General features: G+C 53.1%; 1 long non-coding RNA gene and 1 pseudogene across 1 annotated transcript in view; one reads left to right on the forward strand and one right to left on the reverse strand.

Moving 5' to 3' along the window:
- The window catches only part of LOC108634234, a 65271-nt gene that overhangs the window by 20165 nt on the left and 19107 nt on the right, over positions 1–25999 (reverse strand). The gene's annotated exons all lie outside the window — the stretch shown is intronic.
- On the forward strand, positions 14709–15552 carry LOC108634233 (annotated as a pseudogene).

Below are 25999 nucleotides of genomic sequence, written 5' to 3' on the forward strand. Positions count from 1 at the left end.
GAGCTGTTCCAACCATTTCCTGGCTTCTTGCTGCCCCGCCCTGGTTCTCACATAACCTCAGGGCTGGTGCTGACCTCCCAGGGCCTGGGGCCCTGATCCACCAAATAACCCTCCCCTCTTCTGTGACTCCACCTCCTTCTGATCTGGGTCTAGCAAATTCTACCCTGGGCTTGTGAAGCCGCTAAATAAACAGACTGTCTTCAACAAACCTTGTCTTACCATGATTCTTTTCTTACAGCCTTTCTCAGAAGAAACATTTCTAAATGTCTGTCATACCATCAGTGGTAGTGGAAACCAGAGTGTGTTGGTAATATTTGCTGAAATTTACAGTATTACATGCAGACCTTTTCTCTCTCTTTTTTAAAAAATTTTTTTAGTTTTTCTTTAATGGGGACCATTTTTTTGGTAAGTCTTTATTGCACCTGTTACAATACTGCCTCCGTTTTATGTTTCGGGGGTTTTGGCCACAAGGCGTGTGGGATATCTCCCCAGCCAGGCATCGAACCCGTGCCCCCTCCATTGGAAGGTGAAATCTTAACCACAGGACCACCAAGGACGTCCCACAGGCAGACCTTTTCATTCTGTGCATTGAGTTCTCATTATTTATTGGGAGGAAAGGATACTGTAAATTCAAAAATGTTGTTGAAATAGCTGGTTAACACAAAATTATTTATCAGAGGATGGAATTAGCCAGCACTAAAACTAAATGGTGGACGCTTGTTTATACGACTTATGATAGAGTCTCTGGGTGGATGGTAAGGGGACTCCGGACAAACAGTACCAACGCCTGTGGGATCACTGTGACTTGGGGCTGTGGCTTTGCTATTATGTGATGACCAAAAGTCAGGACACAAAATATTAGAAGCATGTGGTCAAAACCATGTGTGGCCAAGAGCTGGATGAGCTGATGTTTTCTTAATATTTCATTTTTAACTTTAAAAATTAGTAAACTTTTTTAAAATATGCAGATTTGGGACACTGTGAGCACCCCTTAGTCTCACGTGTGGTGGTAACATGGGAACAAAAGTTCAAGGAACTGTAAACATTCAAGGCAGGTACACTTTTCCACCTCAAATCAAAAGGAAAACACAGAAGTGCGAATACACTGTCCAGATGCTCTTAAGTCACATGAAGAAAACAGATCACATCAGGCTTTCCTGGTGGTCCCAATGTAGAGGGCCAATCCCAGCTTCGACCCCTGGTCAGGAAACTAGATCCCACACTCTGCAGCTTAGCCCTGGTGTGCTAAGATCTGGTGCAGCCACGGCTGAGACCTGGTGCAGGCACGGCTGAGACCTGGTGCAGCCACGGCTGAGACCTGGTGCAGGCACGGCTGAGACCTGGTGCAGGCACGGCTGAGACCTGGTGCAGCCACGGCTGAGACCTGGTGCAGGCACGGCTGAGACCTGGTGCAGCCACGGCTGAGACCTGGTACAGGCACGGCTGAGACCTGGTGCAGCCAAATATACAAACATTTAAAAAACAGGTCACATCGAACCTCCTTGCACTGCCGGTGGGAACGTAAACTGTTAGGGCCACTATGGAGAACTATACGGAGATTTCTGCAACAACTGTGACGAAAGCTGTCATACGACCCAGCAGCCCCATGACTGGGCCTACACCCTGAGAAAACCACAATTTGAAAAGGACACATGTACCCCACGGTTTGCGGCAGCGCTGTTCACAATAGCCGCGACCTGGAGGGAGCCTAGATGCCCACTGACGGATGGATGAATGAATACAGAAGTGGAGGTACATGGATCCAGTGGAATATTACTCAGCTACAAAGAGGAATGGCTTTGAGTCAGTGCTAGTGAGGTGGGTGAACCTAGAGCCTGCTATACAGAGCGAAGTGAGTCGGAAAGAGAAAGATAAATACTGTCTATCGACACATGTACATGGGATCTAGACAAACGGTACTGGTGAATGAATCTTCCGGCAGGGCAGGAACAGAGACGCGGGCATAAAGAACAGACCTGTGGGTACAGTGGGGAAGGAGAGGGCGGGTGAACGGAGAGAACAGCGTTGAAATACACACACTACGTACGTGAGACGGGGAGCTAGGGGGAAGCTGCTGACAGCACCGGGAGCCCAGCTCAGTGCTCTGCAACAACCGAGAGGGCCGGGGTGGGGTTAGGGGGGAGGGAAGGCTGACAGGGAGGGGACGCAAGCATAACTGCGGCTGAGTCACGTGATATGGCAGAAACCAACACAGCAAAGTGAAGCGTGATCCTCCAATTAAAGATAAAATTTGTAAAGAACAGATCGTATCAAGTCCAGCGTTGGATGTCGGGGGAAATCACTTGCCTCTTTTTGCCACATACAGGACCACAGGCCTCAGGAAAGAGCTTGCCCGTACGTTTAGTTCTCCGACTATGCTGCCCGTGCAGAACTGCTGGCACTGCCAACACCAAGAAGAGCTGGGACAGAGCCTGAAACCTTTTGTCAGAGTCACTTGTCTCCCATAAGCTCACTTCAGTTCAGTCGCTCAGTCGTGCCCGACTCTTTGCGACCCCATGAATCACAGCACGCCAGGCCTCCCTGTCCATCACCAACTCCCAGAGTTCACTCAGACTCACGTCCATCGAGTCGGTGATGCCATCCAGCCATCTCATCCTCTGTCGTCCCCTTCTCCTCCTGCCCCCAATCCCTCCCAGCATCAGAGTCTTTTCCAATGAGTCAACTCTTTGCATGATGTGGCCAAAGTACTGGAGTTTCAGCTTTAGCATCATTCCTTCCAAAGAACACCCAGGGCTGATCTCCTTCAGAATGGACTGGTTGGATCTCCCCGCAGTCCAAGGGACCCTCAAGAGTCTTCTCCAACACCACAGTTCAAAAGCATCAATTCTTCAGTGCTCAGCCTTCTTCACAGTCCAACTCTCACATCCATACATGACCACAGGAAAAACCATAGCCTTGACTAGACGGACCTTTGTTGGCAAAGTAATGTCTTTGCTTTTGAATATGCTATCTAGGTTGGTCATAACTTTCCTTCCAAGGAGTAAGCGTCTTTTAATTTCATGGCTGCAGTCACCATCTGCACTGATTTTGGAGCCCCAAAAAATAAAGTCTGACACTGTTTCCACTGTTTCCCCATCTATTTCCCATGAAGTGATGGGACCAGATGCCAAGATCTTCGTTTTCTGAATGTTGAGCTTTAAGCCAACTTTTTCGCTCTCCTCTTTCACTTTCATCAAGAGGCTTTTTAGCTCCTCTTCACTTTCTGCCATAAGGGTGGTGTCATCTGCATAACTGAGGTTATTGATATTTCTCCTGGCAATCTTGATTCCAGCTTGTGTTTCTTCCAGTCCAGCGTTTCTCATGATGTATTCTGTATAGAAGTTAAATAAGCAGGGTGACGATATACAGCCTTGACGTACTCCTTTTCCTACTTGGAACCAGTCTGTTGTTCCATGTCTAGTTCTAACTGTTGCTTCCTGACCTGCATACAGATTTCTCAAGAGGCAGGTTAGGTGGTCTGGTATTCCCATCTCTTTCAGAATTTTCCACACTGTGATCCACACAGTCAAAGGCTTGGTACCACAGAGGCCCAGGCCAAGAACGCTGGCAGGAAACACAAAGACTGCACAGCCCATCACCAAAAGGGCAGTGGGTGTCCGGGGGCTCTGCAGACGGGACTGGTGTGCTCCAGGGGCAAGGCTGACGACCACCACCCGGAATCATTCACTGGTGATCACCATCAGCCAAACATTCCCACCTCGTGGAGAGGGATCCGTCTAACCGGGGGAAACAGTCTTTCAACCATGGCGCTGGGGCAGCTGGAGACCCACATGGCCTTATTCCACACCATACACAAAAATTAACTAGAACTGGACCCACGAAGGACTTCCCTGGTCGTCCAGGGGTTAAGAGTCCACCGCGCAATGGAAGGCGCAGAGGCTCCGCCCCTGCAGCCACGATTCCACGTGCCGCGGACACAGAGCGCAGCTCCCGCGCCGCAGCTGAGTCCCGAGGCGGCAATCAGCAAACAAACCGATCTCAAAATTAGACCCCAGACCCACATTTAAGTGCTAAGACTACGGAACGCTTAAAAGAAAACACAGCTGTAAGTCTTCACGACCTTGGGTTTGGCGAAGGATTCTCAGATATGACACAAAAAGCAAAGCAACGGGGGAAACGCATCAACCGGACTTCATCGAAATTAAAGACACTCGTGCTTCAAAGAGCATCACTGCGGAAGCGGAAAGACGACACAGATAGGGAAAACAGTGTTTGCAAGTTACGGGTCTACAATGGGCCTTTATGTGACCTATACAAACTTCACTCTAATGGTGATTGCCCATGATTTGCTCTCAGGAAATTAGAAACAGAAAGAAACTTCCCCAAACGGATAAAGTGGAAGTGAAAGTTGCCCAGTCGTGTCCCGCTCTTTGCGACCCTGTGGACTGTATAGTCCATGGAATTCTCCAGGCCAGAGTACTGGAGTGGGGAGCCTCTTCCTTCTCCAGGGGATCTCCCCAACCCAGGGATCGAACCCAGGTCTCCCACATCGCAGGTGAATTCTTTACCAGCTGAGCCACCAGGGAACCCCCAATAGAACACCTGCAGAAACCCTGCAGGTAACATCACACCTGATGGTAAGAAGCTCAAAGCTTTGCCACTAAGATCAGAAACAAGGGGAAAGTGCACCCCTCTCCCGCCACTGCTTTCCAGCACCACGCCGGAAGCCCTAGCTAACGCCCTAAGACACGGAAAGGAGATACAAGAAATACAGGTTGGGAAGGAAGAAATGAAGCTGTCCTTGCTCACAGGTGACAGGGTCGTATGTGCAGAAAATCCAAAATAATCAATAACAACAACTCCCGTGTTCCCCACCTCGTTTGCAGAAAAGTTCTAGCCTCTGAGGTCTTCCTTGACTTCCAAAGGGCAAATCAGAGAAGCGAAAAGAGCAGAAACAAAGGCAAAGAGTCAAGCAAGACACAGGAGCAATCGTTTAGCCATAAACTACTTCCTTCCTCCTTAGCTGTAGATAGTATCGTGAGCCACATCCTGGAGCCATTTTGCAGATACTGAAACCCCAGCAGGTGGAGGAAGCTAACTGTAGGCCGCCCACAAGCACAGCTGGAGCCGTGAGGGTGATGACCAACATTCTTGAGACATCGCCGTTACTTCACCCGACTGCCTCTCTGAGAACTGCGCGAGCTCGTCGCCCGCCCTGGGACCCTCTCCCTCACGCTGTCTTTAAAGACCTTTCCCCCTGGAACTTCCGACAGTCCAGTGGTGAGGACTCCGTGCTGTCACTGGTGAGGGCGTGGGTTCAATCCCCGGCTGGAGAACTAAGATCCTGCAAGCCATGGCTATACATAAATGTGATTTGGAAAAAAAAAGAAAAGCCCTTCTCTGAAAGCCGTGGGGGAGTTCAGGTCCTTTGAACTGGAGCTGCCAGTTCTCCTGCTTGGTGCCTGCAATAGACATGGCGCTTCTTTCCGGCAGACTGTCAGCAGAATGGTTTTGCCGAGTGTTGGGCAAGTGGGCTCCAGTTTGGCTCTGTAAGTATCGCCTTCTCGGGACAGCAGGAGCACAAAGGCACCTGCAGGGAAGTGGGGTCTGCGCTTTGTTTGGGGCCCCACAGGGAGAGCAGGGCACAACTGTGAATGGCAGATACTGTATTCTAGAAAATTCCAGAAAAGCTACGCATTCCAGAAAGTCCCTTCCACTAATAACTGCCAAACAAAATGGCAAGAGATCAAATTTAGAAACCTGGGAAAGGAGATGGCGGGCAGAGCCAAGGAGAGGCCAGGGACAGGGAGTGTGTGTGTGCACACACACACACAGGGGCAGGCAGTGTGCACACACACACACGCTCACTCGTGTGCCCTGGAGAAACGGCACAAACAGAAAGCAATAATCAGAAGTCAGCATATGATCCACCTGCCCCGGCAGGTATGTAGAGGCTCCGGCCCCGGAGGCCCCACACTGAGCCGCTTCTCTCTCTCCACCTGCTCCTCTGACCTACTCCACCCTCAACCCACCAGAACCATGGGCTGCTCTGGCTGCTCCGGGGGCTGCGGCTCCAGCTGCTGTGTGCCCGTCTGCTGCTGTGTGCCAGCCCGCTCCTGCTCCAGCTGCGGCAAAGGGGGCTGCGGCTCCTGCGGGGGCTCCAAGGGGGGCTGTGGCTCCTGTGGGGGCTCCAAGGGGGGCTGCGGCTCCTGCGAGGGGTCAAAGGGGGGCTGCAGCTCCTGCGGGGGGTCCAAGGTGGGCTGCAGCTCCTGTGGGGGCTCCAAGGGGGGCTGCGGCTCCTGCGGGGGGTCCAAGGGGGGCTGCGGCTCCTGTGGGGGTCCAAGGTGAGCTGCGGCTCCTGTGGGGGGTCTAAGGGGGGCTGCAGCTCCTGTGGGGGGTCTAAGGGGGGCTGCGGCTCCTGTGGGGAGTCTAAGGGGGGCTGCGGCTCCTGTAGGGGGTCCAAGGTGAGCTGCGGCTCCTGTAGGGGGTCCAAGGGGGGCTGCGGCTCCTGCGGGGGGTCCAAGGGGGGCTGCGGCTCCTGTGGGGGCTCCAAGGGGGGCTGCGGCTCCTGTAGGGGGTCCAAGGTGAGCTGCGGCTCCTGTAGGGGGTCTAAGGGGGGCTGCGGCTCCTGTGGGGGCTCCAAGGGGGGCTGCAGCTCCTGTGGGGGGTCTAAGGGGGGCTGCGGCTCCTGTGGGGAGTCTAAGGGGGGCTGCGGCTCGTGTGGGGCTCCCAGTCCAGCTGCTGTGTCCCCGTGTGCTGCCAGTGCAAGATCTGAAGCTGTGACCTTGAACCCCCCCAAGTGACTCTGATCTGAGCTCCCACGGCTGTGACCCGTGAGACGCCCGGTGTCCTCAGAACGCAGAGCCTCGTGCACCTCCATCAGGAAAGGCGCCCCGAGACTGGCCCCTGGCGGCGCTGCAGGGCCGCCTCGCGCTGCCCCCCCCAGCTTGTCGTTCTCGCCTCTGCTCTAGTGTCTGCCTCTTACCCGGGTCTGAGCCAGAAACACCCCCACTTTCCTCACTGGCTCCAAGGACCAACTAGTGCTGTTACTGCCAGAGACCTGCCCACCTCCCCATCTCCTCCCTTCACCACCTGCAGCATCTGAGCTTTGCGGGTTCAGGAGCCCCAGGAGGTCGCTAACGCTCCCCCATCCTGGGATTGCCCAGGACCCCCAGCCCATCTCCCCTCCTCCCTGGACCTTGCTCGCCAGCACCTGCTCCCTCTGCCCTCTGCCCACCAAGGTTTGCTCCAGACCCCAAAGAACCGCTAAATAAACACGTTCTGCAACACCAGCTGGGGCTCACCGTGGCTCTTTTTTACTTGCTCTGCAGACGAAACACCGTAGAAACGCCAGTGGGAGTGAAAACTGGTGAAGTTGAACTCAAATTCCCTTTTTGAGAGATGCATTTTCTCAGAATGTGTCCTAAGGGACAATTCCTAGTTATTCCTCAGAAACATGTGATAAGGCTACAAGTCAGATTATTATTCACAGAAGCGAGAACTCGGGCGGTGTTGCAAGCACAGAGAGTGTGGCCCGGTGGTGTAAGCTTCCCATCCCCTGGTGGGCACCAGGCAGAGGGCAGGGACACCTGTGCACGCTTGCCACCTGAAGGGACGGCTCTGGTGCCGGGAGGGACGTGGCCGCGCCCAGCCCCTGCGCCCTCAGGGCCCTAGTAGCGCTTCTCCCCCATTGCTGGCTGGCGCTCTGTTCTGCTCTGGCGCAGTCGGGACCAGCCTCCTGGGGCTCTGAGCTTGCCTCGCGAGCCTTTTCAAACTGCACATCTATTTCGCTGTTGCTGAGCCACTAAGTCGTGTCCGAGTCTTTTGTGGCCCCGTGAACACCAGGGTTCCCTGTCCTTCGCTATCTCCCAGAGCTTGCTCAGACTCACATCCATTGAGTCAGGGATGCCATCCAACCCTCTCATCCTCTGTCGTCCCCTTCTCCTCCTGCCCTCAGTCTTTCCCAGCATCAGGGTTTTTTCCAATGAGTCGGTTCCTCATATCAGGTGGCCAGAGTATTGGAGCTTCAGCTTCAGCATCAGTCCTTCCAAAGAATATTCAAGGTTGATTTCCTTTAGGATTGACTGGTTTGATCTCCTTGCAGTCCAAGGGACTCTTAGGAGTCTCCTCCAATACCACAGTTTGAAAGAATCAGTTCTTCAGGGCTCAGCCTTCTTTATGACCCAGCTCTCACATCCATACATGACTGCTGGAAAAACCATAGCCTTGACTATATGGACTTTTGTTGGCAAAGTAATGTCTCTGCTTCTTAATATGCTGTCCAGGGTTTTCATAGCTTTTCTTCCAAGGAGCAAGTGGCTTTTAATTTCACATCTTGTTGATTCAAAGATATGGTTTAAAATAACACAAGAATGATGAAGGAAATGACCCAGATCTTCTAAATAACTCCTACAGGAAGGCACTCTAGACACCGGAACTCGTGGCCTCTCAGAAGAGAAACATCCCAGGTTCTCAGAGGCCGCCAGCCCTCAACGGGCTCCATGCGCACTTACGTAGCACCTGCTGGGTGCCAGGCCCTGTTCTGACTCAGGAAATAGCAGCAAGCAGTGTAAAGGACCTGCTCTCGAGATCGTGACTGTCCAATCAAGAGAAGCAGACAGAAAGAGCACGATCAGCCTGTAGGTTATGCTGGGCGCTGAGATGGCGCCCTGGAAACGGGAGGGAAGGCTGGCAGGGCGAGCACCGTGCTGCAGAGCCCAGATGCCACACGGAGGACCTGCGGGCACTTGGGGACACAGACGTGGCCGGCAGCCCTCCTCCCCCGCAGACTAGAGCAGTGATTCTTCCCAAGGCCGCAGGAGACAGGAAGGTTCTGGTTTATGACAAAACTCTCCCCACCCACAAAAAAAAAAGAGGAAAAATCCCATTTTTCATGGTTGAAGTGGTGCGACGCAGTGGCTTCCCTGGCGGTCCACTGGCTGAGACAACACTTCCCATGAAGGGGACGGGGTTCTGGCGAAAGCCGGAAGCCAGATTGGTGAAAGCACTTTGTATTTGGGAGCCAGTGGGAAACAAACCCCAGTGTATCCCCTATCCTCTGTCCTAAAGGTGCCTGGCTGACTTTGGAACCATGGACAGACAGCCACCAGGACAGGGTGGTCTTCATGGGCCCATTTTCTTTTCTTTTTAATAAGTATTTAAAATTAATTTAAAATGGGGGTGGGGGGATGGATCCAATCCCTGATCAGGAAACTAAGATCCCACATGCTGAGTGGTCAAAAAGAAGAAGAAATCTCATGCAGAGAGCTGACCTTGCCACTGAGTTTCAACTCTGCTCACGATCGAGGTGACACCTGCCGCTGGTCTCAGTGGCGGGCGCTTTTCCACAACCTCGACGGCAGAAAGAAAAGCTGCCAACGACAAGTCATTCCCTAGGACCGTTCTGTAAAGCGTCACAGACCCATGAAATCCAGAGCCTTAGGGCCGCTCTCCTGCCCCTAACAGGACACAAGCCCCTGACGAGAAAGCCTCTCCCGTAATGGGATTTGTTGGTGCACCCACTCTGAAACAGGAAAATACCCCGTGGACAGCCACAGAAAAGCACCCGCAAGCTCTCAAATCAAACGCTGTTGATGTGGCTGCGTCCTAACTTATGGGCTACGCAGCTGGCTCAGTGGGGGAGGACCTGCCTGCCAAGCCAGGAGGTGCAAGAGGCCCGGGGTTCGGCCCCTGGATCAGGAAGATCCCTGGGAGAGGAAGTGGCAGCCGGTTATTCTACAGTCCATGGCGTCACACAGAGCTGGGCCGGCTTAGCAACAGCATCACACAGAGCTGGGCCCGGCTTAGCAACGGCGGCGTCACACAGAGCTGGGCCGGCTTAGCAACAGCATCACACAGAGCTGGGCCCGGCTTAGCAACAACATCACACAGAGCTGGGCCGGCTTAGCAACAGCATCACACAGAGCTGGGCCGGCTTAGCAACAGCATCACACAGAGCTGGGCCGGCTTAGCAACAGCATCACACAGAGCTGGGCCGGCTTAGCAACAGCATCACACAGAGCTGGGCCCGGCTTAGCAACGGCGGCGTCACACAGAGCTGGGCCGGCTTAGCAACAGCATCACACAGAGCTGGGCCGGCTTAGCAACTAGGCACCCGTGCGCGCTCTCTAACTGCCCTCTGCATAAGCCAGCTAGAACCACACTACTCACATTACTTTGTAAGCAACCTGATTGGTTCCAATAGCACGTGTTACCATGGCTACCCTTCCTGGGAAGGGGCTGGAGGTCTGACTTTTATACGGCTCTTCATGTCTTCATGCCCAGACAAGCACAGTCCCCACACTGGACTCTCTTCTCTACGGTCACCTTCTCGGCCAGCCCTCCCACCTCCCCCCCGACCCCACCCAACCACCATGCTGCCCCAGCCTCGGGGACACACCCTAAACACATGCAGGAGACACTCTGCATTGTTTGTAACAACATAGGATGCTATTCTGCTCATTATCTGCAACTGCCCGCTGAAGCTTCGGTACTTTGGCCACCTGATGTGAAGAGCCGACTCACTGGAAAAGACCCTGATGCTGGGAAGGATTGAGGGCAGGAGGAGAAGGGGGCGACAGAGGATGAGATGGCTGGATGGCATCACTGACTCGATGGACATGAGTTTGAACAAACTCCAGGGAAGTGAAGGACCGGGAAGCCCGACAAACTGCAGCCCATGAGGCCACAAAGAGTCGGACTCACTGACTGAACAACAGTGCATTTATCGCTGACCGAAGCCTCAGGGAACGTTCTCCCATCCACCTGGCGTGGCTCGTCCAATCTTCCTAAAGGGCGTTATTACTGGTTTCTGACCAGGTGGTATTTTTTGACCAATGCTAATCTAAAGTATCCGTGTGTGTGTTTATGTTTGCTTTCATTTTTAGCCATTTCAAGGCAGATTGTCTTGATATCACCCAATTGTTTTAGTTGTTGTTTTCGAGAAAAGGAAACTGCAACAATTTGTATTCCCAGAAAAAGCGTATAAGGGCACCCTCTTCTTCAGATTCACCAGAAATAGGTGTTATTATTCTTAATTTTTTCCCAACTGGTAGACATAAAATAACTCATTCTTACTTTGATTTGCTTTTATCTGACTACCAAGGAATTTGATCTACTTTTCACTGGGGGCAGCAGAGGATAAAATGGTTAGATGGCCTCAGCGATTCAATGGACACGAATCTGAGCAAACTCTGGGAGACGGTGAAGGACAGGGACGCCTGGCGGGCTCCAGGCCACGGGGTCGCAAAGAGCTGGACGCAAGGGAACCTCACAGTTTGCTCTTCAGATAAGTGCGTGTATTCTGCCTGGGAATATGTAAGAGCTGATAAATGACCCCAGTGTGTTTTCTGCTGGATGGCTTGTATTCTACCTGTGAATATGTAAGAGCTGATAAATGACCTCAGTGTGTTTTCTGCTGGATTGCTTGTATTCTGCCTGGGAATTTGTAACTGGATCTGCTTGTATTCTGCCTGGTAATGTCCAAGAGCTGCTAATGACTATAGGTCTAAGAGCTGCAAATGACCCCAGCAGCTTTTCAGGCTACAAGGTCAACGTGCAAACCTTGACTGCTCGTCTGTTCACCTGTAATGAACAATCAAATTAAGAATGCAATTCCGTAGTCCTGCAAAGAATAAAATTCTTCAGAGTAAATTTAACAAAGGAAGTGTGAAACTGATGCTCTGCAGATGACAAAACATTACGGGAAGAAACTAAAGATCCAAGTAAGTCAAAAAACATCACGTGTTCCCTGTGTTTATGTGCCTCTAAAAGTCTACCTTGAAGCCCTAACCCCCAGTTTGGCTATATTTGGAGGCGGGGCCTGCAAGGAGGTCATCAAGGTTAAGTGAGGTCACACGGGTGGGCCTTCATCCTGTACGAATAGTGCTCTATTTTTTTTTTTTTTTTTTTTGTCGTATCTCTTGCTTCTTGGCAGTGAAAGTGCCAAATCCTAACCACTGGACGGGAACTCCGAGGAGGAGGGTCTTTATGAGAAGAGAGAGCAGAGACCCTCCCTACCTCTCTCTCTGTCTCTCCATCTGTCTCTCCATCTCTCTGCCCCTCCTTCTCTCTGTGTCTGTCTCCTCCTCTCTTTCTCTTTCTGCCGCGCTCTCTCCCTCCCCCCATGCCTATGCTCTCTGTCTCTCCATCCCTCTCTGTCTCTCCATCTGTCTCTCCATCTCTCTGTCTCTCCATCTCTCTCTGTCTCTCCATCTCTCTGCCCCTCCTTCTCTCTGTGTCTGTCTCCTCCTCTCTTTCTCTTTCTGCCGCTCTCTCCCTCCCCCCATGCCTATGCTCTCTGTCTCTCCATCTCTCTCTGTCTCTCCATCTGTCTCTCCATCTCTCTGTCTCTCCATCTCTCTCTGTCTCTCCATCTCTCTCTGTCTCTCCATCTCTCTGCCCCTCCTTCTCTCTGTGTCTGTCTCCTCCTCTCTTTCTCTTTCTGCCGCTCTCTCTCCCTCCCCCCATGCCTATGCTCTCTGTCTCTCCATCCCTCTCTGTCTCTCCATCTGTCTCTCCATCTCTCTGCCCCTCCTTCTCTCTGTGTCTGTCTCCTCCTCTCTTTCTCTTTCTGCCGCTCTCCCTCCCCCCATGCCTATGCTCTCTGTCTCTCCATCCCTCTCTGTCTCTCCATCTGTCTCTCCATCTCTCTGTCTCTCCATCTGTCTCTCCATCTCTCTGCCCCTCCTTCTCTCTGTGTCTGTCTCCTCCTCTCTTTCTCTTTCTGCCGCTCTCCCTCCCCCCATGCCTGTGCTCTCACATCGTAAAGAAAGACCGTGTGGAAAACACAGTGAGAAGGGGGCCATCAGCAACCAAAGGGAAAGCCCTCGCCAGAAGCTGAGTCGGCTGCACGGTGATTTGGACTCCAGCCTCCAGAACTGTGAGAAAACAAATTTCTTTTGTTTAAGCCATGAGTCTACGGTACTTTGTTGTGGCAGCTCAGGCTGACAAATACAACATTCACGTATCAGAAGATTGAACAACGTTGAGATGGCAACACTTCCCAAATTACTCTACAGATTCAGTGAAACCTCCATCAAAATCCCAGCTGGCCTCTTTGAAGAAACTGACAAGTTGATCTTAACATGCATATGGAAACTCAAGGGACCCAAAACAGGCAAAACAGCCCTTGAAAAGAGAACCATAATTTAAAAACCTAGTTAGAAAAGAGACTCACACTTCCTGATTCGAACACTCACTACAGAGCTCTTGTTGTCAAGACAGTGTGGCACCAGCAGGAGGGCAGACACACAGACCGACGGGATAGACTCGAGAGCCTGGAAACAAACCCTCGCCTGTGACCAGTGACTGTTGACAAGGGCGCCCGGATCAACAAGGAAAGGACGGTCCTTCAACAAGTGGTGCTGAGGGGCTTCCCTGGAGGTCCAGTGGTTGGGGTTCCGTGCCAAGGACCTGTCAAGGACCCAGGTTCAATCCCTGGTTGGGGAACTAAGATCCAACAAGCTGAGCAGCGCAGCCAAAAAAGGAAAAAAAAAAAATGATGTGGAGAAGACTGGACCCCCACACTCTCAGAAGACATGGGGGTAAATTTTCATGACCTCAAATTTAGCAATGGCTTCTTGGGTTTGACCCTACAACACAAGCAACCAAATAAAAGAATAAACAGCATTTTAATGAAGTTTCGACATTTGGTGCATCAAAGGACACGACCAAAAAACTGAAAAGATAACCAGCAGAACGGGAAAAATATTTACAGATCACATATCTGTTAAGGGCCTAGTAACCGGAATATACTAAGAATTCTTACAACTCAAAGAGACAGATAACCCAATGAAAAAGTGGGCAAATGATCTCAACGGATATTTATCTGAAGAAGATCTAGAAACGGGCAACAAGCACGTGAATGGTTAGTTATCAGGGAAACTTAAACCAAAACCAAGATGACCCACCGCAAAGAGAGACGCAGGCACCGCCACGAGAGAGTGTCCACTGCAGCTAAATAAAGCCCACGCACAGCAACAAAGGCCCAGTGCAGTCAAAAGCACACACACACACATGCGTTTTCTAAAAGGATAGTGGGAGAAAATCTGGTGACCTCGGGTTCCGTGAGGACTTCTTAGACACATTAAAAATGTGACCCATAAAAAATGATAAACTGCACTTCATTAAGATTAAAAACACCTGCTCTGCAAAAGCACTGTTAACAGAATGAAAAGACAAGCCACAGCCGGGGTAGACGCTTAAAATCTTCCCGAAGCACATCTCAGACACAGGACTGGCATCCAGACTACCAAAGAGTCCCTAACCTTGACGACAGAGAACGAACAACTCAGTTTGAAAGTGCGCAAAAGATCTGAAAGGCCACATCCCCAAAGAGATGTCAGATGACAAGCAAGCGCGCGGAAGCAAGCCCGCGCCGCGGAGCACCCAGGATCGGCAGATTTAAGCGGCCATGAGACACCGCCCGAGACACTCGGGTAGGAGCGCGAAGCGATGCAGCCACCTGGCAGTGTCTCAGGAAACTAAACATGCTCGCGCCCTCCTATTCAACCATCACCTTCCTCGGTATTTACCCAGAGGAGTGGAAGACTTGTGTCCATGCAAAGCCTTGCACATGGACGTCCACAGCAGTGTTACTAATAATGACCCCAAACTGGAAGTCACCAAGATGCCCTTGAGTAGGTGAGTGGACAGATGAACTGTGGTCCATCCAGACAATGGAATATTATTCAGTGCTCAAAAAGAAGCGATCGAGAACGAAAGATCCTTTCTCAAGAACCGGGAAGATGGCGGAAGGGGAACAAAAGCAGAAGCGGACCCTCCGCAAGCTCGCCTGCCGCGGCGGAGGCCTCGACCCGCCGCTGGACGCGCCCTGTGAGCAACCGATGCAGCTACGCAGCGCGCCGGCGGCGGCGGCGGCCCGCGGGGGAAGCCGCGCTCGCGCTGCAGCGGCTGCGCAAGGCCGAGAAGGACGCGCCGCCCGCGGAGAAGCCCGAGGTGCTGAAGACGCGCCGGCGCGACACGAGCCTTCTGCCCGAGACGGTGGGCAGCGTGGCTGGCGTCTGCAACGGCAAGACCTTCAGCCAGGTGGAAACCAAGCCTGAGATGACTGCCACTACCAGGCGGGTTCTCCATCACCTACAGGCCCGTGAAGCAGGGCCGCCCGGTATCGGGGCCACCCACTCCTCCCGCCTCATCCCCCTCGAGTAACCTGCTGGCCGATAAAAGCACATTTCTCTAAAAGAAAAAAAAAAAAGAAGTGATCTATCAAGGCAGAGAGGAGCCTTAAGAGCACGCTACTGAATGAAAGAAGCCAGTCTGGAAGGTTTACACACCGCGTGACTCCAAGCACACCACGTTCCGGGAAAGGCAAAGCTCTGGAGACAGTAAACGGATCAGGGTTTGCGGGGATGGGTGATGGTAAGGAGCCGAGATGAATAAGTGGAGGGCAGAGAATGTTTAGGGCAGCGAAACGGTTACTCTGTATGACACAACCACGACACACACGTGTCCTTACACTCTTCTCAAAACCCACAGAAGGCACGGCACGGAGAGTGAACTCTGAAGTAGACCACGGGACCCTCCCTGCTGGCCCAGTGGCTGGAGTCCAAGCTTCCAAGGCAGGGGACACGGGTTCAAAAGCTGCTCGGGGAACGAAGATTCCACATGCTAAGGGGCAACTAAGCCCGTGTGCCACAACTAGAGAGCCCCCACGCTGCAACTCAGACCTGACACACCCACAAACAAGTAAATAAAATGTGGACTTCGGTTAAACAATGATAGATCAGTATTGGCTGATCAACTGCAACTGATGTACCACACTAATGGAAAATGTTTAAAAAAAATGGGAAATCGTACGGGTAGAAATAAAGGGTGTGTGTGGAAATCCTCTGTACTTTTTACTCCATTTTTTCTGTTAACCTAAAACTGTTCCAGAAAAATAGAGCCTATTGAATGTTTTTAAAGCTTTGGGTGTGCACCTGACTCCCCTTAGCTACTCTTCATCTTTGTTGTTGCTCACTTGTCACGCCTCCACAGCAGAAGCTCCATTTTATTGGGGGCTGGTGCCCAGTCCTCCAGTCCTGTCGCCCCTTAAGTGTGATCTCAGACCTCCTGCTGCCCCGTGGAGTCCGCTGCATCCACAGGACACCTGTGCGGCTGCATTCTCACAGGATGTGGAAGGCACGCTGGGCTCTGGCCCTGAGGCCCGTTAGGTGGCACAAGGCAAAGGTCAGCTCCCCACCGGGGCGTCGGGAGGAATCCACTCCGCTGCCCCGTGTCCCCACTGTTCTTCCAGAAGTAGAGAGGACTCATGCTTCCTTTTTTCTTACCTCCTTGGGGACAGAAAATGAGGACCCTTGACCTGACTCCCACGGTGCTCTGGGGTCCTCTGGAGTCACATACAGACAGACACACAGACCAATGGAACAGAATTGAGAGCCTAGAAACAAACTCTCATCTATATGACAAGGATCCAAGTCTCCCTCCAGACCCACTGCATCCCACCATTTCCCCAGGCCAGGGTCAGGACTCTTTCCAAGTTCTCTTCAAGTCCAGAGTTTCAAAGAAAGCTGAAACTTCATCCATAACCCCATTCACGACCTCCCTGCCCACTGCCCTTGAAAGACACATGGGTTGGAACCAGAGTTGACAACAGAGGAGACATGCTACATATTTAAGCTGCCCTCTTCCTAGAATCCCCTCCAAATTTTATTTCTGAGATGCAAATTTTCTAAATATTAACCAATAGGATACAACACTGTATCAAACTAAACTATGACCGACGTGGGTTTATTCCAGGCGTGCACGGATGGTTCAATACCAGGAAATCCAGTCACACCCACAGATGTAGAGCTTGCTATCTGACTATATACTAGGAAGCTCGGAGATAAGGGCGCAACAGAACACGGGTGCTGCAGACTGTGAGGTCAAGCAGAAGACAAGCTTCAGGAGAAAGGTACATCCTTACCGACAGCATCATGTAATTTGCAGGGCTCCTTCTCAGGACCAGATCAGAGGTGGAGACTGAAAGAAAAGCAGAGAAGAGGGCAGGGAATCCTCATGAAAGGGGAGGATGCCCAACCAAGGGCAGCTGGGCTGGGGGCGCGAGGAGGAGCTGGTGCCCAAGTGGGTTCGGGAGCACTGACATCTGAGGCACAGGCTTAAGTCCTCCTTTTCAGCAGAGTAATCCTCTTATGCCCTCCTCAGGGCCTAGAACCATCCCTTCAGCCAGTGTCCTCGGATCAGCAGTGGCTTAGTGGCTAGAGGGGAACCTCTCTTCCTCCCATGGAGCAAGGCTGGGGGGGAGGACCAGCAGCCAAAAGCAGCAGCCTCCAGGGGAGATGGTTTGAGCGGAGAGGGGAAGAGCAGGACCTGAGACCCGGGGAGGGCAAAGGCACTCAGGGAGGGAAAGGGGCTACCTTCTAATACCAGGGTGGGGGTTGTTCAGTCGCTCAGTCATGTCCGACTCTTTGTGACCCCATGGACCGCAGCCCACTAGGCTGCCCTGTCTTGAGTTCCCCGTCCTCCGAGTTCCCCCTGCGAGTTCCCCGTCCTTCCGAGTTCCAGGTCTTTGAGTTCCCCGCCCTCCGAGTTCCCCCTGCGAGTTCCCCGTCCTCCGAGTTCCCCATCTCCCGAGTTTCCTATCCTTCTGAGTCCCCTGTCTTCCTGAGTTTGCTCAAACTCACGTCCAGTGAGTCAGTGATGCCATCCACCCATCTCTCCTCTGTCACCGCCTTCTCCTCTTGCCCTCAGTTTTCCCCAGCATCAGTCCATTTACCAATGAGTCAGATGAGGGAATTGGGGCTAGATCCTTCTTATCTGGATATTAAAGGAACTGCCAGAGGCTCGAGTAAAAAGAGGCAAAACCGCCGACATACTCATTCACGCCTAGGAGCCAAGCAGAAGCCACCTTCAGGTGACAGGCTCGCAGGCAACCTGCTTTCTTCTCGGTTTTTTTTTTTTACTGTTTCCAGTAAAGACCAAGAATGCTCTCTAAACTCTGCTCATGTAAGAGTGACACCGTCGTGGAGAAACCAGCACAGCAAAGGCAACAGCGCCCGCGTGGACTCCGCCACCTGTAGTTCATCTGAGGTCAGCAGAGAGGCCAGGGGACCAGTGCCCTGGAGGCCCCGGGGAAGCGCCGAAGCCTGAGGTCCTAAGTACAGGGGCCAAGAAAAGGGGAAGAGGACAAAGAGGGGACAAAGCAAGCGGATGCTTCCTCCTGAGCCAGGAGGAAGGCAGCAGCGAAAGGGAAAACAGGGCTGGAGAAATCAAAACCGGTCACAAGGAAGTGAGCATGTGCCCAGCACCACACCTGACCCTGGCACAGGTATATAGAGGCACCTGGCCCTGGAGACTGCACACCTGAGCACCTTCTCTCTCTCCACCTGCTCCTCTGACCTACTCCACTCTCAACCCACCAGAACCATGGGCTGCTCTGGCTGCTCCGGGGGCTGCGGCTCCAGCTGTGGGGGCTGCGGCTCGTGTGGAGGCTGCGGCTCCAGCTGCTGTGTGCCCGTCTGCTGCTGTGTGCCAGCCCGCTCCTGCTCCAGCTGCGGCAAAGGGGGCTGCGGCTCGTGTGGGGGCTCCAAGGGGGGCTGCGGCTCCTGCGGGGGTTCTAAGGGGGGCTGCGGCTCGTGTGGGGGCTGTGGCTCTGGCTGCGGCTCCAGCTGCTGTGTGCCCACGTGCTGCTGTGTGCCAGCCTGCTCCTGCTCCAGCTGCGGCAAAGGGGGCTGCGGCTCATGTGGGGGCTCCAAGGGGGGCTGCGGCTCCTGTGGGGGGTCTAAGGGGGGCTGCGGCTCATGTGGAGGCTGCGGCTCCAGCTGCTGTGTGCCCGTCTGCTGCTGTGTGCCAGCCTGCTCCTGCTCCAGCTGTGGCAAAGCGGGCTGTGGGTCCTGTGGCTGCTCCCAGTCCAGCTGCTGTGTCCCCGTGTGCTGCCAGCGCAAGATCTGAGGCTCTGCCCCGACACCTTGGGTTCCCCATGTTTGGAATCTTATAGTCTTATGTTCTCCGGCATCAGCTCCTTTCCACACATCCTCCCTGATTTACCCACAGCCTCCCCTCCTCCTCGCTCAGGTACACATCTCCCTCCAGGTTCAGCACTGGGGCCTGTGCTCACCCTCCTCTCCAGGGAGATGTGTATTTCTGGTCACAGGAGACACATCTCCTTAGAATCAGGTGGCCCTTCTGAGTCACGTGTGGGTCACCTTCTGCTCTTCCTGGGCCAGCTGGGACCCTGCAAAGCCAGGGCCACGTTCTGAGTGATGGCTAAGGACCCTCCTTCCCTGTGCCCTCTGCTCCCTACGAGAGCTTCCTTCCTTCCTTCCTGCTGCCTCCAGCTCCCTCTGTTTATAAAAATAACAACTGAATTCCCTCTAATAAACATCTCCCATCTCTGACGCCGACTGTGATTGCCTTCCTTTCACCCTGTTTCTTGGGTGGTGACGATTGGTGCTTCTTTGTAAATGTGCTCTGGGATCCGGGGATCGTGCTGGGAGGTCCAGGCCAGAACGCCCACACGTTCACAGACCATGCACTAGTTTCTGTCTTCCCAGCAGCCCCCAAATAGCCTCTCCCTCTCTGCCTCCAGGACAAGAGGGCTCAGCCCTGGGGGAGAGGCAGTGGGCGGTCCACCCAGGAGGTCCTGATGGGCAGCGGTCCTGGGCGTGGTGGGTGTACCCGGTTGGATAAAAGGCACCCACCCTCCCACCTCCTTCTCCTCCCAGGTCCCAGGACAGGGATGCTGGTCCTCAGAAAGACCTCAGGGCCAGCCACGGCTGGGGAGAGGAGGTATGAAACACCAGGATCCCCTGACCAGCAAGCCACATCCCACCTTTTATAAATTATCGAATGAAAAATCCTTCAAATTATATGGTGCTTTACAATTTTCAAAAGTCTGACACACAGATCAATGAAACAGGGTAGAGAGCCCAGAAATAAACCCATGCTGCTGCTTCTCAGGCGCTCCGTCGTGTCCGACTCTGTGACCCCATCGACTGTAGCCCGCCAGGCGCCTCTCTCCATGAAATTCTCTAGGCAAGAGTACGGCAGTGGGTTGCCATGCCCTCCTCCAGGGAATCTTCCAACCCAGGGGTTGAACCCAGGTCTCCCACATTTCAGGCAGATGCTTTACCAGTGAGCCGCCAGGGAAGCCCCATGAAGCCATACACATAGAGTCAATTACTCTATGACAAAGGGGGCAAGAATATACAGTGGAGAAAAGACAGTCTCCTCAATAAGTGCTGCCAGAAAAACTGGACAGCTACCAGCGTAAGAATGAAATTAGAACACTCTTTAACATCACATACAAAAATAAACTCCAGTGGATTAAAGACCTGGACGTAAGAGCAGATACTATAAAACCCTTAGAGGAAAGCACAAACAGAGCCCTCGACATTCATCACAGCAGCACTTTCTGGATCTGTCTCTTACAGTAAAGGCAATTAGAGTAAAAATAAACAAATGGGACCTAATTCAACTTGAAGGCTCTTGCACCTGAAAGGCAACCATCAACAAAATGAAAAGACAACTTACTGAACGTGAGAAACTATTTGCAAATGATACGGCAGATGAGGAGTTAACATCTAACACATAGAATCAGGTCACACAGCTCAGCATCAAAAAGAAAAATAACCCAATTTTTTTAAAGGGCAGAACTGAATGGATAGTTTTGCAAAGAGGAAATGCAGATGGGCAACCAGCACGTGCAAGATGCTCCCCGTCAGCAACAATCAGGGAGACGGAAGTCAAAACCACAGCGAGATATCACCTCACACAGGCCAGCATGGCCACCAAAGGGCAAACAGCTAACACAAGGCGGTGAGGAAGTGGAGAAAAGGGGCGCTGGCACACTGCTGGGGGGAAAGCAAGCTGGTGCAGCGCCCGTGGGAAACAGTACCCTACGACCCAGCACGTCCACGCCTGAGCCTGCATCGGAAAGAAACAGAAGACACGAACTTGAAAAGATACACGCATCCCAGTGTCCGCAGCAGCGCTATTTACAACAGCCATAAGCTGTGCGGAGACATCAGTGTCCACGAGTGTCCAACTCTGAAAAATCAGGGTTTCCAACGCATGGTCTTTTCTGGGCTCCTCCTCTGTCCCTTCGTCTATTTATCTGCCTCGGTGCTGGCAGCAAACTCCGAGAGCTGAAGAACACCTTAATATCTGCCAGAGGGCTCCCTCTTGCCCGTTACTCACAACTGCCTCAGTTACTCATCAACTTTACACAGAAGTTTTAGACCCATGCAGAAATTTCCAAATTAAATCCTTCTGGGGCTTCTATTGGAACTGAACTGAATATGGAGCATCATATGGGGAAATTAGCATTTTATAATGTTAATTCTTTCCACCCCAAAACACAGTATCAGTTCAGTTCAGTCGCTCAGTCGTGTCCGACTCTTTGCCACCCCGAGGACTGCAGCACGCCAGGCTTCCCTGTCCATCACCAACTCCCGGAGCTTGCTCAAACTCACGTCCATCGAGTCGGGATGCCAGGCAAACAGTATACGCCTCCATTTTTCAGTTCCTCTGAGTTCTTTTTAAAAATAAATAAATAAAACAGGGATTGCCGCAGTGGTCCAGCAGCTAAGATTCCGAGCAGATTTTTACACTTTGCCCTTAGGGGTCTCGGGCATTCTTTACAGATCAATCCTTAGATACCTAAGATTTTGCTGGTATTTTAAATAATGGCTTACTCTCCATTGGATTCTCTATTTACGGTGAAAAGGAATCCTCTGTTCTTGTTGGTTGATCTGGAAACCTTGAAAGCAGGACTTGGCTTTGCTACCTGCTGGCCCTTTGAGGCTGTGATTTAAACCATCACGTTCTTTACAAGAGGGTAAGGACTTCCCTCCTCCCGTCCTCCGCGGACAGCGGGGCTGGGCTCGCTGCCAGGCTTCCGCAGAGGGTCTGCAGTTGCTCCGGAGGGCCACGTTCACTGCAAGCTTTCAGTGGGCGGGCACGCAGCCATCCCGCGCATTCACCCCTGATCTTCCCAGCCCCCACCGCGACCAGAAACGCCTTGAGAACCCGGACTCTGGTCACCAGGCCCTGGTCCAGGCCCTGCAGGTGTATCCTCATCTGTGAAGAGCCCCCAGCTGGACTCCAGTCTCCAACAGCTCGATGTGTGCGGCTGCTCTGAGCAACAGCGCCTTCAAAATCTCCCCTGGCAACCAGGCAATCGGCCTCCTCTTGGGGCCGGGGGGTCCCCCGACCACTGCAGGGGACCGACTTGGACACCCCGAATCTCCCGCTCCAGCTCAGCCCTCCACAGCCCCCGGGGAGTCCCCTGCCGCCTACCATGGGGGCGCAGGGCAAGCAGGGACACCGGAGGGCGGGCACCTGCCGCACTGGGCGCGTCCTTCTCCCAGGCGCCAGGGGGGGCAGCTTGGGGAGGAGACATGCTCCAAGGTCAGAGCCCAGGGGACGTGAGGGCAGACAGGTGAGCAGGCGACTTCTGCTGAGAGAAGCAGGGGACTGCCCCCGCACACACCCTCGGCCTTGACTCAAGGGTGTTAAAAGCAAGGCAGCAGGCTTAAACCGAGGTGCTTCTGCTACCCTATGTCACCAAACCGAGACAGGGCTAACGACGGTTTCAGCTTCTCCCAGGAGTGGAATGCTGAGCCAGTCCATCAGGAACGGCCTGGTCAGCTCAGGGGACGCCACCTGACTGACCCCCGGCGCCCCAGGGAGACCGACCTGCACACACCCGGCCCACTCCTGGCTACCGCGACTGCCTCCCGCCTGGAGGAGCCTTCCCTGCGCACACTCCTTGGAGTTTCTTCTGTCTGCTGGACAGGGTGCTGCCTGAGTCACAGCGTGCTGAATAAAGGAAATAAGATCTCCAAAATGTAGTTGAGTTTTGTTTTTAACACAGGGAAAAAGTAGGCCAGAAAAAACCCAAACACCAGCAAGGCAGCTGAGAACCCAGCCCCGGCTTCACTGGGCGATTCCCACAGGTTAAGCACAGATGAACTGTGAGCTCACCATTCAACATTAACCACCACAGGAAACGCCAAACCACCCAGGAATGTTGTCTCAGCCCAAACAACAAGCAGCAGATTTAGAACCCTGGAACCTCAAAGACAGATGTACTCAGTGGGTGAACAGAATACACTTCAAATATTTGAGCAATAAAAATTAGAAAGGTGTCAAACGGTGGAAATAGAGCAGGAGGGACTTCCTTGGCTGGACTTCCCTCCAGTGGTTGACAGTCTGTGCTTCCAATGCCGGGGGCATGGGTTCAAACCCCGGTCAGGTAACTAAGACCTATATGTCACGTGCCCCCCCAAAAAAGAGCAAAGGCATCTTTGGAAAAAGACCAAATAGAACTTCTGATAATTAACACTCAAAGTAGCCTCCAATCAGCTACGGCCGAAGAGAAAGCGGAATCCAGAGAAAACACCCAGAATGGCACCCAGGAGATGGAACGCAGAACCTGAGAAAGTCGCCTCCGATTCCTGGGGCCAGGCCAGCAGGTCCTCAAAGACCCAACCTCACAACCAACGCTTCTGCTCCCAGGCATCCACTCAAGAGACATGAAAACACACGTCAGCACAAAAGCTTGGATCCCAATGTGCAGTAGCATTTCCCAAGACAGCCAAAAGCTGGAAACAATCCAAATATCCATCAAGAGGTAGATGGGTAAACACAAGGCGGACCATCCGCACGGCGGAATAACACTCGGTGACAAGGAGCGGAGTGACGTAGCGATGAAGTGTTGATGCGCTGACAATACGTGAAAAAAAAGGAAGTGAGCGTGTTAGTCGCTCAGTCGTGTCCAACCCTTTGCAACCCCCTGGACTGCGGCCCACCAGGCTCCTCTGTCCATGGGATCTGCCAGGCAAGAATGCTGGAGTGGGTTGCAGGTCCCTTCTCCAGGGGATTTTCCCAATCCAGGGATCGAACAGGCAGATTCTTTTGACGACGTGGATGAGCCTTAAGTTCAGCATGCCGAGGGAAAGAAGCCAGTCACAACAGGTCTCACGTAGTATCAGTTATGTGGAATGTCCAGAACAGGCAACCTAGAGACCGAAGGTAACCTGGGACGGGGGAGGGGCGGGGGTGCGGGTTGGGGAGGTAGGGGGTGACAGTGACGGCTGTGGGGTCTCTTTGGGGTGCTGAAATGTTCTAAATTTGGTCATCGCGGAACGATGTGGTGTATTTTTTTTTTCTTTTGGCCATGCAGCTTGTGGGAGCCTAGTTTCCCGCTCAGGGAGGGAGCCTGCCCCCTCTGCGTGAAAGCGCCGCGCCCTGACCGCTGGCCCGCCAAGGCGCTCCCTGCACTGTGCGCTTCAGGTGGATGAACGGTGCGATGTGTGAACCTTATGTCAGGAGAGCTGGTTTTTCTAAAACCATGGGCAGAGCAGCGTGACATCTGCCCATTTAGAGAACGGACACGCTGAGGAGAGGCCTTTCCACAGAGAATCTCCCGAAACGGCGAGGAAAAGCACCGGCTTCCCCAGCGGCGCAGCGGGTAGAGAATCTGTCTGCAGAGCAGGAGACACTGGTTCAATCCCTGGATCGGGAAGGTCCCCTGCAGCAGGAAATGGCAACCCACTCCAGCATTCTTGCCTGGAGAATCCCATGGACAGAGGAGCCGGTGGGCTACGGTCCAGGGGGTCGCACACCCTAACCCTAACCCTGACCCTGACCCTGACCCTGACCCTGACCCTAACACGGCTGCGCACACGACACGCTAGGCACCCTCGGGGGCCCGAAGCACCTAAGGCGGCGGAGACAGTCACACCCTCAGCAAACTCGTGCAATGAACACAAGACAGACGCTCAGGGAGGAGGCGCAGACAGACAGACCTCAGCAAAGACGGGCGCACAGAGAGCCCTGGGGAAAACAGCCGCCCGTCGGGAATTCCGTCCCCAGGGGAAATAATGCCCACAGCGAGGGGGGCGAGCCACCCACTCCCACGGAAAGCGGCTACGACACGCTCGGTGAGGGGGCTGCAGAGGACGGCTCTGAGAAGCAGGAGGGTGAGGAGGAGGACTCAGGGGTGAGAAGAGGGCCAGCAGAGCTGACGCGGGGTGAGTTGACGCAAACACTGGCTGTGAAAACACACAAGAACACACCGCGGGCAGCAGAACAGGTGGCGCTCCGACCCCAGAGACACAGCCACACAGGTCGGAGCGGGGCGAAGCTCCCTGAGCTCCGCGCACCGCTCTCAGAGGCAGGCAGAGGGCCCTGCACACTTAGACAATCTTTATTTAAAACACGCATGAGATAGGGGCTTCCCTGGTGGCTCAGCGGTGAAGAACCTGCCTGCCAATGAGGCATACCCAGGTTCGATCCCTGGGTCGGGAAGATCCCCTAGAAAAGGAAGTGGCCACCCACTCCACTCCAGGATTCTTGCCTGGAGAATCCTATGGACAGAGGAGCCCAGGGGGCTACAGCCCCTGGAGTCACAAAGAGTCAGATACAACTGAGTGACTAACACTTTCTTTTCCTGGCACTCCCCGTGCAGGGGGCCCAGGTTCAACCCTTGGTCAGAGAACGAGATCCCACATGCTGCAGCTAAGACGCAGGGCAGCCAAATAAATAAACATAAATAAATAAAATAGAATATGTCTGCAATGGAAAGGGTTGTTAGTAACACAGGGAATACAGTAAATAACTTCTAAGTCAATCAAGGTAAAAGAAAAAACAAAGCTTCGAAACCCCATATCTGCAAGGAGGAAAAGAAAGAGAGCATTAAAATAGGGCAACTAAATGCAAAGAGGGGAAGGAACAACAGTAAATAGATCAGAAATCACACTGAGTCACATGGATTCCGCTCACGGGTTAATGGACAAAACTCCCAAATACGGGAGTTTTTCAGATGGTTCTGCACTAGTCACAAGAGAGAACCCCAAAACACGAGCACAGAGGGGGCTGAAAGACCCTGGCCCGGAACAGGCACGCCAGCCAGTGTCAGGACGATGCGGATCAAACAGGAGGTCTCCTTTTTTTATTGACTCTTTTCATTTCCTTGGCTGTACCAGGGCGTAGCTGTGGTGTGTGGGATCTTAGTTCCCTGACCAGGAATCGAATCCAGGCCCCCTGCACGGGGAGCACGGAGTCTCAG

Source organism: Capra hircus, chromosome 29, assembly GCF_001704415.2.
Source record: "Capra hircus breed San Clemente chromosome 29, ASM170441v1, whole genome shotgun sequence".
NCBI lineage: Eukaryota > Metazoa > Chordata > Mammalia > Artiodactyla > Bovidae > Capra > Capra hircus.